We start from the raw sequence: 14,528 nt of genomic DNA, 5'->3' as shown, positions 1-14,528 counted from the left end.
CTAAGTAATGTTATTATTATTCTTTTTTTTTAAAGGTTTTATTTATTTATTTGACAGACAGAGATCACAAGTAGGCAGAGAAGCAGAGAGAGAGGAGGAAGCAGGCTCCCCGCTGAGCAGAGAGCCCGATGCGGGACTCGATCCCGGGACCCCGAGATCATGACCTGAGCCGAAGGCAGTGGCTTAACCCACTGAGCCACCCAGGTGCCCTGTTATTATTATTCTTAAAAGATTCAATTTTTAAAGGATGTATATATTAGAGCATAGAGGGAGAAGCAGGCTCCCCATGGAGCAGGGAGCCCGACGCGGGACTGGATCCCAGGACCCTGAGATCATGACCTGAGCCGAAATCAAGAGTTGGATGCTTTGTGGACTGAGCCATCCAGGCGACCTCCAGGTAAATTTATTATTTCCACTTTTTTCTTCACTTTTGAAAATGTGATTGGGTAGAAAATATAGAGTGACATCTGTGGGTTGTATCCTGAGTCTCCAGGACACGCCGGCTGGCACACTGGGACAAAGAGTCCCACAAACAGATGAGACCCTGCTCCTTGGAAGGCCAGGGGAAGAGTATTCCAGCCAGAGAGAACAGCAAGTGCAAAGGCCCTGGGGTGGGACCTACTCAGTGACAAGGCTGTGCTTGAGGTTGGGTGAAGGGAGTGAAGGGAACAGCTGTAGGAGATGGTGGTCGGGAGGATGTTGGAACCAGATCACACAGGACCTGCAAGCCATTGAGAAAGTCTTTGGATTTTAGCTTAAGGTAACGTGGATTATGGAAGGGTGTTGAGCAGTGGGGGGACAGGGCCAGGTGTGAATTTCAGAAATCTCCCTTTGGGATTCTGTATGGGGATGGGCTAAAGGGAATGGGGCCAGGGAGGATGAGGCAGGGACATGGAGTGGAGAGTAGGGACAGGGAAGACAAATTCAGAACAAGGAGCTTAAGGACTGATGTGCTTGGGAACTGAGTGGGAGGGAGCAGGCAAGGAGGAGCCCCAGGTACCTGGGCACTGGGACCCACAATCCTGCGGGTCACCAGGGGTGTGCTTCCAGTGGCTGCCACCAGAGGGCAGAAAAGTGCTTCCTGCGGATCTTCTCCAGGGAGGGAGCGTCTGCAGCCTGACTTCTGGGAGATAAAACCTGGGAGCCCCAGGCCCAGACACGCCCCTGGGTCTACAACAAGGCCTGCTCCCAATCCCACTTCTGGGGTTGTAGAGGGTATTTCATCTACTGATGGAGATGCCGGTGCTCCCCAGGGAGACGGTCTTCATGCCCACAAGGTGGGCAGTCACTACGTCCCATTTACACTGCTGAACCTGGGGAATGTGGTCAGGCTGCCTTGTTTGGAGATGACAAGGCCAGGGGCCCAAGGACCAGGACTGAGGCCATGAGGCAAGTGGTCAGCAGCCTGCGGTTGTGGGGGAATGGTGGGAGGTTGAGAGACTCATCCCAGAGGCCTAATCTGGGGGTCCCTAATTCTGATGCCGGGTTATTGAGATGCCTCAAATCAGAAGTTTCTGTGAGGGTGGTCAAGACTGGAGGCCCATTCCCTGTGCCTCCCTCCTGAATGACCTTGGGTTGTGAGGTTTGGATTGGGGCAAGGAAAACAAGGGCTTGGTATCTCATCAAGGGGACAAAAGTCTGGTCGTCTGTTTTGGAGTCTTCATTACTAAAGAGCCTGTGGGTCCAGGTTTAGTGTGACAGGAACAGGGATCTAATTGTCTAGTACAGGGGCACCTGAGGGGATCAGTCGGTTAAGTATCCAACTCTTGATTTTGGCTCAGGTCATGATCTCACAGTCATGAGATTGGCCCTTGTCCAGCTCCACGCTCAGCTCAGTGGGGAATCTGCTTGAGATTTTCTCTCTCCCTCTGCCCCTCACCCAACTTAGGCTCCCTCAACCATGTCTCTCTCTCTCTTAAATAAATAAATCTTTTTTTTTTTAAAAGATTTTATTTATTTATCAGAGAGAGAGAGGGGGAGAGAGGGAGCACAGGCAGACAGAATGGCAGGCAGAGGCAGAGGGAGAAGCAGGCTCCCTGCTGAGCAAGGAGCCTGATGTGGGACTCGATCCCAGGACGCTGGGATCATGACCTGAGCCGAAGGCAGCTGCTTAACCAACTGAGCCACCCAGGCGTCCCTAAATCTTTTTTTTAAAAGAAGTTATTGTCTAGTACAGAGTGACAGAGCCAGGGGGTGCCTACACCTCATTTTACATGTCAGGTGGGGCCTCTAGTTGTCTTATTTTGGGGTAACAGTTTCCAGTTTAGGGTAACAGAAAAACAGAGGATCTATTATCAGCTTCGAGGTGACAGAGACGAGTGGTCATTTACCCAGCTTCAGGCGATAGAAAAAGGGTGTGGGTATCTAGGTGGCAAGTTTGGGGGCATGACTTTGGGAGTCTAGGACCCTGGTTTGGGAGGACAAGGTAGGTGTCCCCTTGGCTGGAGGTGACATGCTGGGGGTCTCTCGTCTCCTTTACAGCCACAGAGAGAGGCCATGTGGTTTAGTCTAGAGACCCGGAGCCTGGGGGTCCTGCTGTGTAACTTGGGACAACACCGATGGAGAGTCTTACTGGCTAGTGTGAGGTGACCCCGACCGGGGAGTTATATTTTTAAAGTTTGGGGACTGTCTGCTTATGTAGTTTGGGGTTAGGAACCCCATTGTGTTGACAATGGGTCTAGTTCCAAATGGTAAATGACAAATTAGGGACTCTTTTGTCTGGTTGGGAGAGACCAGGACTGGGGTTGTTCTTGCTGTTAGAGATGGGGGTCCTTGTCAAGGTTGGGGTGTTGGGGCCTGGGATTTTAAGGTCTAGTTTGGGGAAACAGATGGTATCTAGTTGCTAGGACTCCAGCATTTTAAGGTTTGGGGATAAAGGGTGAACGTTCAGTGACTAGTTTGGAGCAACAGAAATTGGGGGTCTGGTGGATTCCATTGGGATGTCTGAGACTCGTGGTGATCTCATTTGGGGTGTCAGGGGCACAGACCAATTGTCCAGTTTGGGGTTAGAGAAACCAAAGTGCTGGTTATCTGTTTTGGGGTGATGATGGGTCTGGGGCTTCGGTCTGGGGTAAGAGACAATGGGGGGCCCTTTGACTAGTTTGAGGCAGCAGACACTATAGATCTGGTGGCCTTGTTGGGGTGTCAGACTGACTAGGGTCTGTTGTTTGGCTTGGAAGGCAGAGATGATGGATGTGGTTGTCATGATTGGGATGTCAGAGGACTGTGGGGTTCCTTTGTCTAATAGGCCAGATACTGGAGACCCAAATGTCTGGTTTTGGACATAAGAAGTGGGGGTTCAGGGGCACCAGGGTGGCTCAGTTTGCTGAGTGTCTGACTCTTGATTTCAGCTCAGGTCATGATCTCAAGGTCATGAGATTGAGCCCCTCATTGGGCTCTCTGCTCAGCGAGGAGTCTGCTTGAGCTTCTCTCTCTCCCTCTTCTCTGCCCCACCCCTTGTGCACATGCTCTCTCTTTCTAAACAGATAAAATATGTATTTTAAGATTTGATTTATTTGAGAGCGAGAGTGAGAGAGGGAGAGGGACAGAGGAAGAAGCAGACTCCCCGCTGAGCAGAGAGCCTGATGCGGAACTGATCCCAGGATTCCAGAGACCATGACCTGAGCCAAAGGCAGCCGCTTAACCAACTGAGCCACCCAGGTGCCCTAAATAGATAAAGTCTTTAGAAAAAGAAGTAGGGGTTCATTTGTCTAGATTGGGGCGGCAGAGACTAGGATTCTGGGATTCAGGACCTGGCTTGGAGGGACAGAGACTGGGAACTCAGTTGTCTAGTTTGAGATGACAGAAATAGGGATCAGCTGGGCACTTTGGGACTGGACGACAAGGATTCCAGGGTCTAGTGTGGGGTGATGCAGAAGGGGGGTTTGGGCGTCTAGTTTGGCACGAGTGGGATGAAGTTCTCTTTGTCCAGTTTCGGGCAACGGAGGAGTATGATGGACAAGAGGGAGGCTGGAGGGGCTGTGGGTCCCTGTCATTAGTCTGAGGAGGTATTTCGTGCACGGAGCTACTCAGTGTGGAAGGACAGAGTCTTGTGCTGCTGTTGCCTTGTTTGAGGGGCAGAGTCTGGGGGTCAGGTGTCTGGAACTGTGGGACAGAGAATAGGCTCTGGGAATATTGGATGGAGACTGAAGGCTTGGTCGTTATGGGGGAGAAACTGGGGGGGTCCACATTTGGGGTGACAGAGTCTGGAACTCCGGCCTAGTTTGGCGGGACAGAGATTAGTGTCCCTGAGGAAATTTGGGATGACACTGGGGGCTGGTTGTCTAGTGTTGAGTGACAAAGTGGAGATTCTGAGGAGCATTTGGGGCAAAGAGACTGGAGGTTTGGGTGTCTGGTCTTATAGGACAGAGACTGGGGGCCAAGGGTGTTTTGGGGGTGACAGAGAATGGGGTCTGGTTGTCAAGTTTGCTAGTACTGTGACTGAGATTTCAGAGTATATTTGGGGTGGTAGAGACCGAGGTCTGATTGTCCAGTTTTATGGAACTGAAGGTGATGTCTCCAGGATGTTTTGGATGACAAACCAGCTAAGACTAGAGGTTTGGTTGTAGAGTCTGGGGTCGCAGGAGGACGGGTGCTCAGCTTGTTAACTTGTGAAGACAGTTGGAGTGACAGAATTTATTCACCAGATGTCCCATTTGGGGTGACAGAGACTGTAGGTCTAGTTGTCTGGATAGGGTGACAAACTGCTGGTCTTGTTTTCTAGTTTAGGGTGATAGTGACTGAGGCCCTATTGTTCAGATTGGATTGACAGTGATGGGGGTTCTGTTGTCCGGCTGGGGAAGATGGTGACGGGACAGTCATCTAGGTGGGGGCAATGAAACCAGGTGAGAGGGTCCTACTTTGGGGTGACAACTATGGGGGATTCAGTTTCTCAGTTCCTGGCGACAGAGACTGCTGGTCCCTGAATCTGGGGCCAATTTGTGTGAACAACAGTTCAGTTGAGGCTCGGAGACTGTGAGCCAGGCCTCCAGCTTGGGTTGAAAAGCTGGAGCTCCCATGATCTCTCTGGGGATGATGGGACGAGGTAGTGGAGACTGGGTAGTTTGACAGAGAAGAGATGGGGGTCAGCTTGTGTCCTACGGACGACAGAGAGTAGGGGGCCTTGTTGAGGTCAGAGACTGGTATCTACTTTGGGGTGACAGACTAAGAGCTCGGCTGTGTATCCTGGAGAAGCAGAGTGGGGATCTGATGGCCTGATTTGAGCTGATGCTTGGTGTCGCAGACACTGTTTTCTTTACAAGGGTCTGGCGCTGTTTGGGGCTGTATGATGGGTGTGGGAGCCCCACTGCATATGGCCAAGATTAGGGTCTAGGGCCGTGTGTGGGGCACTAGGCCGGGAGTCCAGCTCTGTGGGATGTGGCTGCACGAGAGGCTGCTGACTGGCTTGGGGCAGAGTGTGGAGTGTGGCTGGGGGTGTGCAGACTCAGGGTGCCCATCCAGGTTGGTGGTGGCAGGAGCTGTCATTCTGGTCTCCAACTTGGGGTGCAGAGCCCAGCGCCCTGGAACCTTCCATGTCTAGCTGAGTCTGAGAATGCTCGATGCCTGATTTTCCTGTGGTGGCTGAGGCAAGGGTTTCCTGCACCCAGACGTGGGGGTCCCTGGACACATGTGGACTTCAGAGTGGGTGTGGCCATGGGTGTGGAGTCCCGATTGGGGGTTACTGGAACTGGGCGTCTGGGCGTTTGGAACTTGGGAGTCCAGAGGTCAGGACCTCCGGACCCAGGATCCACGGGAGGGACCCCTGACCAGGTTTGGGTACAAAGAGTCACTGGCCCTCAAGGCTGGGGCATCTCCACACATGAGTGTGAAAGTGACAGGCCCTGGGGTAGAGATAGCCAAAGTGGGGACAGTTGAGGACGGGGCCTGGATGCCAAGCTGAGGGGTCTCTGAGGTGGGGGCACCGTGCGCTGTGGGGCTTTCTGACTGGGGGGATGGGAGGGGTTTGGCTGTCTTCATTGGACACAACAGGGGTCCCAGGGTCAAAATTCAGTTTCGGGGGCAAACAGTCATGGCGGCTGAGATTCATTGTTGCAGGTAAAGAAAATGGGGATACATACCCCTCTCTGGGGAAGATGGGACACTGGGTTTCAGATACTGAATTTGGGCAGAGTCCCTCCTGCCAAGTTCTGAGTGTCTGTGAGCCCCTTCCTGATTTGGGGTGCCTAAAGCCAGGTTCTGAATCTGTAATAGGGTGGGCTTGCATGGGGACTTCAGGGGGTTCCCGAGGCTTGCCTCGGCAATGACCATGGGGTCTAGCTGCCTAGACCAGAAGGGTCTGCCCACCTGTGGAGCTTTGCCTGTCGAGATTGGAGTGAGTGAGTCTGGAGAGTCAGTGGCCCAATTAAGAGTGACAGGTTTGGGGCGCCTGGGTGGCTCAGTGGGTTGAGCCGCTGCCTTCGGCTCAGGTCATGGTCTCAGAGTCCTGGGGTCGAGTCCCGCATCGGGCTCTCTGCTCAGCGGAGAGCTTGCTTCCCTCTCTCTCTGCCTGCCTCTCCATCTGCTTGTGATTTCTCTCTGTCAAATAAATAAATAAAATCTTAAAAAAAAAAAAAGAGTGACAGGTTTGGGGGTGACTAAGACAAGCCATTCGAGTATCGAGTTCAGGGGTCCCCACTATAGGCTATACAGATGTTGAGATTGGAATGACCAGTTGGGAGTCCAAGTTGTACGTGAGAGCTGGGACCCAGGTGCCAAGTTGAGTGGCGACTCCCTAGGTTCCCCTGTGGTTGACTGTGTCACCTGATGCCAACCTGGGGGGGACTGTCATTTGGGTGTATCAGAAGATATCTCTGATATCAGAGATATCAGAAGCCTAGTTTTAGAAGGGCATTTGAGAGGGGGTCCTAGCTGCCTAGTTTGGAGATTACTAATGAAGAGTCCTAATATTTCTATATAATTTGGGGCTACTGATCCTCAAGGTCTAGTTGCCAAAGTTTGAGGTAACTGTCATGGGGGTTCCTTGTACCTGGTTTAGGAGTGATGGAGTTTGAGGTGTTGTCTAATACGGGGGTATCTGAGGCTGATCAACCCAGGTACCTAGTTAGGGGTGATGGACATGGAGCCTCAGACCTTGCGGAGCCTAGATGCCTGGATTAGAAGTGGCTTGAAGTGGGGGTCTTGATACCTCGGTCGGGGGGAACTACCTTGGGGCCCAGATGCTGAGTTTAAGGTTAACCAACTAAAGGGGTCCTAATGCTTATTCCATTTTGGAGGTGCTGACACTGCGGGCCCAGCTGCCTCTTCAGGGGGAGCTCAATGTTAGGTGTCTGTTGAGGCTGTGGCGGTGAAGAGATTCGAGATTACTGTCTGTGGGCGATCCCGAGGGCTATTAGCTGTGATGATGGCTGAATGAGCCTTGGGATCTACTTAACAAATTTGGGGGTAACTGTGGGCCTCTGAGGTCACAATGGTGGGCAGTTGGTCTGAGATCCAGAAGCCTGGCCTGGGGAATAGAGGCTAGTTTGGGGCACTTGACTGTGGGGATCCGTAGCCTAGTTTGGGGGTCCACTGAGTCTAGAGATACAGAGGCGTGGTTTGGGAGGAGAGTGCGGGGTGTATTAGTATCCTGTGGCTTAAAACAGCAGAAGTGGATTCTCTCAGAATTCTGGAGGCCAGAAGGCCAAAATCAAGGTGTCACAGGGCCACACGCCCTCTGAGGGCTCCAGGAGAGGGTCCCTCCTTGCCTCATCCAGCTTCTGGTGGCTGCTGGCCTCCTGCCTCTGTCTCCGCACGCATTCTCCTCAGTCTCTTAACAAGGACATTCAGGCCTGCCTAGCTGGCTGTCAGTGGAGCATGCGGCTCTTGATCTTGGGGTTGTAAGTTTGTACTCCACGTTGGGTGTGGAGACTGGTTAAAAATTTAAAAAAGAAAAAAAATCTTAGGGGCGTCTGGGTAGCTCAGTGGGTTAAGCTTCTAACTTCGGCGTGGGTCATGATCTTGGGGTCCTGGGTTGGAACCTCAGCAGGGAGTCTTCTTGTCCCTCTCCCTCTGCATCCCACTCCCCATTCATGCTCTCTCTGTCTCACTCTCAAATAAAATCTTTTTAAAAAATCTTTAAACAAAAAACAAAAGGCCATTCATCTTTGGATTTAGGACCCTCCCAGGTAATCCAGAATGATCTCATCTCCAGATCCTTCATTTAATCACAACTGAAAGCCTCTTTTCTCAATAAGGTCCATGAGCAAGTTCTGGGGTTAGAACATGGCTGTATCTTTTTGGGGGGACTACCATCAATGCCCTACAGGGGTATTTGAGAGAGGCAACCCAAATTCTGAGTGTGAGTCACACTGAGGATGCGGCTCGCAGAGTTTGGGCTCCCAGAGTTCGGTTTAGGATGGAAGATCAACTTGAGGGTCAGCTCCGGATGACCAGTTTGGGGATTTTTTACTTGATTTGCCTACTTTGGAAGGGTAAGAGCCTATGAGTGAGATTCAGATGGTTAGTCTAGGGGTAATTGAAGTTTGGGGACCAAAGCTGTAGTTTGGGGATCACAACCTCAGTGTCAGAGTCCTATTATTGGAGTGTCAGAGGTTGGGAGGCTAGCTGCCTAGATACTCCTGAAAAGTTTGTAACCCTTATGACTGGGGGTGAGTTCTGAGCGGGAGAGCTCAGGTGTATATTTTAAGGACAGCTGATCTGGGGTTCTAGATGCCAAGTTGGGAACCATCTGGTATTCCACGTAGTTGTTTGAATGGCTGGTTGTTCAAATGCCTAGGTCAAGGTCACCAATGAATGGGTGCAGTGCATTTGGGGTAATTGCAGGGACCCAGATGACTAATGTCAGACTGATTTGCTGAGGAGAGTGGGTGGTCCTCATCCTGGTGTAGTAGAAATGAGTCTCGGGAGCCAGAAGTCTAGTGTGGGAGTCAAGCTGGCAGCCCAGATCCCAAGTTGGGACAGATTGAATCTGGGGATCAAGATTGGGGCAGATCAAGTTGGGGTGACTGAGTTTCAGCTCCATTTCCTAGTTTGCATAGTGAATGGGGGGGTCACATGCTGAGTGGGGGTGGCTGCAGCTGAAGACCCATTTGTCTAGATCCTGATTTTTCTTGGGGTCCTAATTTTGCTTAGGGTTCAATGAGGAAGGGCTAGTTTTCTTGGGGTCCTGATTTTGCTTAGGGTTCAATGAGGAAGGGCTAGTTTAAGTGTGCCAACTTTGGGGCCTCCTGATGTCTAATTTGGGGTACTGAGTCTGGAAGAATGAATCCATATTTAATGGGTGGCTTGTGGAGTTACTGATGCTTATTTTGGGGTGACTAAGCTAAGGCCCATTTTCTTTATCCTATCATTTTCTTGGGCTGGAAGTTTGGGGTGAATGGAGTTAGGGCCCAGAGTCCTTATTTTGGGGTGTTTGGGGCTGGGTTGGGGAGACAGCTCTTGGTGTTTCTGATTCATGAGGCCTAGTGTGACCCGTCTCAAGGCAGAAGTCTGATCTTTGGGCTCTTCAGTCTTCATGGGCATTTCTGAAGGAGGGTAGAGGTTCACATAGGCTTGTGGGTATCTAGATGCCACCTTTTGGGGAGTCTGAGATGGGCCCAGAAGTGCTAAAGTCTTGATCACTGGCTCTGGGGTCCCCACTCCAGTGCTGCCCCCAAGGCTGGCCCCTCCTGTGGGTGTTCAAGGAGACAGTCCATTTTCGGGGGTCACCAATTTGGGGGTGACATGCCCGGAATACGTGGTTCCGATGGGGGTTAAGGGGGCACGGGCATGGTGGGAGTGGGGGGCACTGCGGTGCAGAGCCTGGCTGCGGCCCCCGGGGCTGGATGCGGCGGGGGTTCCCGCGGGAAGCAGAGCGCAGCGGGGCAGCCGGCGGCGGGAGGGCGAGCACCGGAGTGACAGGAGAGGAAGAAAAATGGGCCGAGAAATCAGAGTGGACGCGCGGGGGGTGCAAGTCCGGGAGCGGGGAGGGGTGGCAGCGGCGGGCGGGGGCGTGCCTCTGCCTCCAGGGACGCCCCCCGCTCGCCTTCCTGCGCTCCCCACCCCGGAGGCCGGGCCGGGTGATCAGACCCTCTCCCCTAATTCCAGTCCTCCCTCCCTTGCTGCAGTCCCCACCCTTCCCGCGGTCCAGGTCCCCTCCCGCGGTCCTGTGCGCCCCTGCCCTGAGTTCTGCCCTCCTCTGGGGAGTTCTATTTACTTTCTCCCCCTTCTCACCACCCCCGCCACGACGTCTGCCCCCCCCCCCTCCGCCTGCTTTCTAGCTGAGTCGCCTGCATTCAAAACTGCCTCTGCGACCTAACCCCCTTCCCCTCCGCGTCCTGGCCCCCACCCCATTCCCAAATCAGTCCCTACACTCCAATCCCTTTTTCTTCGGGCTCCCCTAATCCCCCCAATCCCTTCTAAAGGTTTGAGGCGGAAATGGGGCAAGCGCGGCAGCCGCGGGGGGAGGGGCGGGGCGGGGGCGGCGGCCAATGGAGCGGGAAGCAGGACAAATGAGGCCCGGCCCGCGCGGCCGACAGGCCCCTCCATCTTCCCATTAGCGCCTAATGGCCCCCCCGCCGCCGCCTGATGAAGATTTATCGGCCCCGGAGCCCCCGCCCCCTCCCCCCGCCCCCCGGCATCCCCTCGCCCGGCCTGGCCTCCCCGCCCCGCCGCCCAGACACCTGATGAAGCCGTCAGCGGGGTGGGAGGGGCTGCGGGAGCCCGACCCGGTATGGCGGGCCGGGGCCGGACCGCGGGCCGGGGCCGGCCGGACCGCAGTGGGAGCCAGACGGCTGGAGACATCGAGTCAGAGACCCGGAGAGCGAGCCAAGGGGAAGGGTCCCATCACCACCCGCAGTAGTGAATCAGCCCCCAGCTCTCTGAGGGGGAGCCCGGGAGGGAGGGGGGCTCCAGCCCGAGCCAAAGGGGTCAAGGCCTTGGTGGGTCTGAGGGGAGGATGGAGCTGGGAGGCCGGCAGCCTGGGTCCGAGAGACAAGTGGGCTGCAGACATGAACTTCTGGATCCTGAGAGAGGGGAAGGTTGGGGACCAGGACTCTTGCGCCCCAGGAGGCAGAGCGGGCTGGGAGGCAGAGGGGGTTGGGAGCCCGGACTCTTGGGGGTGGGCAGGCTGGGAGCTTGGCATTGGGGGGGCTGGGTTGGGAGGCCCCTGATTGATTTCTGTTTACCGGCTGTCCCCGCGGGCGGAAGAGCGAATCGCGCCCCATCCATCAACAGGCTCGCAGCCTCCCTAATAAAAACATTTTACTCCTAAATGATCTCGAACTAATTAACTCAAAGTGTTAATTAAAGTTTGCGCAGACAGCATTGTCATCAGGGAGGGCGGTGGATCCATCTTCCTGAGAGAGAGACAGGGTTTGGGGGGGCATCTGGAGAAGGGAGAGCTCCCCATCCCCCTCCCATCTTGACTGCTGTCCACTGCCTGTCCCCACCTGTCCTGGCAGCCTCCCCTGGCTTCCCTCTGTCCATCTCTGCCTCTGTCTCTGAGTTTTTGTGTTTTTCTGTCCCTGTCTCTAGCTGGAACACTGACCCCCACGTTGATCCTACTTCCCATCCATGTGTAACCTTTATGTCTGTGTGGCCTGGGGGTCATGTGTGCAGACACGTGTCGATCAGAATTTGCATGTGGACAGGCATATGGGTCAGAGCAGACACATGTGGATGTGTGTGTCAGAGTTTGTGCGTGTGTGTTTGAGCCCAGAGGCATGTGTGCGGACACGTGAATGGTCAGATTCCTGCGGGTACAGGTATGCGCGAACCCAGGGCTGGGTGTGCACCAGGGTGTGTGTGACTAGTGCCCACAGACAGGCTGTGGGACTCTAGCAGGGAGTCCCCAAGACAGTGAGGACCTCTGTAGATCCCTGGGGACAGGGCCCGGGGTAGGAAGGAGCAGATCAGTAGTTACCTGAGGGACCAGGTGTGAACTTGACTGTGAACTCATGCCCAAGTGCAAGTGCAGCCCCTCCCTCTGTCTCTGGACAGGCCCATCCCCCATTCTGGCTCTTCCATAGCCAGCAGCCAGCAGGGCAAGAGAGCTGGGGCCAGGACAGGCCACCAGGCCATGGGCATCCGTAGGGTGGCTGGCTGGGCGGCCCCGGTGTGAGCTCATACATCAGGGCTGACAGGCTCCGAAAGCCCCGGAATTAAAACCTAAATCGAATATTGATCACCCGCTCCGGCCGTGGCGCCCACTACGGCCCCCCCAGTTCCCCCGCGCTTGCTCCCTGCTCCCCTGCTCTCAAGCGGCACCACTGTCCTGTCTTTCTCTGTCTTTTTTTGCCTCCTCCCTCCCCTGCTTCTCCTCACCCCAGCCCTACTTCTTCTGGTGACTTGTCTCTGTCCCCAGCAGGTGCCCTCTTGACCACAGACAGAGAAAGAAATAACCAGAGACAGAGAGCAAGAGAGAGAGAGACATGTTTGCAGAGACACGTAGGTGCATAAGAGACCCAGCTGTGAAATAGTTAAATGCAGATCCCAAGTCAGACCCAGAGCAAGCAGCATGTAGACACAAATCCAAGCAGACAGACAGACAGACACTAGCACACAGGCACCCACAAACAAGCACAGGAAGTCGCACACAGTCACACCCTTAAAGTCATACAAACACACCCAATACCACACACATGGTGCACACAGAGAAAGTCACACTCAGACACAGACAGGCAGACCGATGCCCATAGGCCTCTGGAGTTACAGCCACTGGCACAGGCGTGTGACACACAGATGGAGAAACAGGCAAGTTAGAGCAACAGAGCAGAACAGAGAGACAAAGTACAGACATCCACAGAAGCGGAGAGACACACGGCTCCAAGTGGCAGAGAAAACACACACACACACACAAGCTCCCTGTCCTCCTGTTTCCATTCTTCCTGACACAAGAGCCATCTCCCTCTGACTCTCCTACCCCAGATGCCACCCCATTCCTGGATCTAGAATGTGCACAGAGACAAGGCTCTCAGACCTCATTCCCCCTGCCCCAAATCACACTGAGTAACCTCCTCTCCACCCCAGGGTCCTGGGCTGGTCCAGGAAGGGAGCTAGAGAAGTAGACCCCAGAGGGACAGAAAGGGCTCCCCACGATAGAGGGACAGGGACAGGTCATGCTACTCAGTCTTGTCCCGGGATCTGAGGTCCCAGTCTCAGACCACCTGTGGGATGGAGGCTGGACAAGGGCAAGAACTTCGCTGGGCCATGAGGGCTCCAGTCCCACACGGAGGGCAGGGGCACTGCCCCAGCCCCCACCCGCACCCCAAGGCTTCCTGGCTGGGGTGGGCAGCGGCAGCGGCAGTGGAGGCGGGCGGTTGTGGCTGCCGGGGAGAAGATGAATCTTTCATGAGTGATTTGCGGCCGCCTCTTCTCGTCCCGTGTTGTTTAATGTTTCAATTTGGGCGAAAGCAAAACATTCAATCAGGCGGATTAAGTGCGTAATGCGTCTCATCGCTCAATCTGTCGCCTCCGCCGGGCAGCCCGCCGGTTGGGGGGGATTAGGAGGGGGGGTGGCGAGCAAAGACCCTGGCCAGGGCAGCCCAGTCCCCAGCTTCACTCCTAAGCTGTGCCTTGAGAGCCCCCTCAGCCTGGAACCCCTACCACGCCACGGTCTCCCCAGTCCTGAGTTCAGCCCCACCCCCACCCCCACCTACCGCTTTCTGCTCCATCTCGGGGTGTCCACTTGGCTTTGGGGGCCCTGGCTTCTCTGTACTCCTCTGTCCACCTGCCTTGCTCTGACTATTTCTCTGGTATGTGTCTGCCTGTCTGTCTAGGTGCGTCAGCCTGTTTCTGTGTGTCCCTCTGTCTCTCCATGAGTGTCTGCCCGTCTCTATCTCTGCCCTTCACTCTGTGCCTGTATCTCCTTATCTCTCCACCTGTCTTCTCTGCCTGCTCCCGGGTTTCCTCTTCCTTATATCTCCCTTCCTTAGATCTGTCTGCCATCCCCCGTCACACCGTCCTTCTGTCTGTCTCTCATACTAGCTGTACGTGAGTCTTCACACCAGCCCAGCACCCGTCTGTCCCCACTCTGTCTCCTCCCCAGATTCTGCTGGTCTTCCTGCCCAGTCTCCTCTCTCAACCAGCATCTCAATCCTCTGCCTGCCTGACCCTTACCTCTCTACGTGCCTACTTCTCTGTCCCCTGTTTGTCTCTGTCCCTGTCTGTGTTCATCTCTCTCTGTCCATATCTCTCTGTCTCTGCTCCACTGTGCATCTGTCCCTCTGTCTTCCTTGACCTTGTCAGCTCCCTGTCCGCGGCCCGCTCAATTTCCACGTCCACTAGGGGGCAGCAGGTACAGGCTTTTCCGGTGGGGAGGCTGACTGGATGGCTGAGGAGCTTTCCAGCCAGCCCCCTTGCCTCTGGCCAGACCATCCCATTTAGGAGGGTGCAAGCCAACCAGCCCTGGCTCCCTCAGACTCAGAAGTCGGGGTCCGCAGCCATCTTCTCTCTCAGAATCCAGGGGTTCTATGCTCTAGCCCCCACTTTCCTCTCTTCAGGCAGCCTGTGAGCTGCAGCGGGGGGGGGGGGAGAGGGCTAGGGTTGGGGGGTTGGGATTTCAGCTGGGGGACCGGCAGGCTCACCCCTGC

Source organism: Mustela lutreola, chromosome 16, assembly GCF_030435805.1.
Source record: "Mustela lutreola isolate mMusLut2 chromosome 16, mMusLut2.pri, whole genome shotgun sequence".
In the NCBI taxonomy this organism is placed as follows: Eukaryota; Metazoa; Chordata; class Mammalia; order Carnivora; family Mustelidae; genus Mustela; species Mustela lutreola.
The sequence above is the reverse complement of the archived record's forward strand: the minus strand, read 5'-3'. Positions refer to the sequence as shown.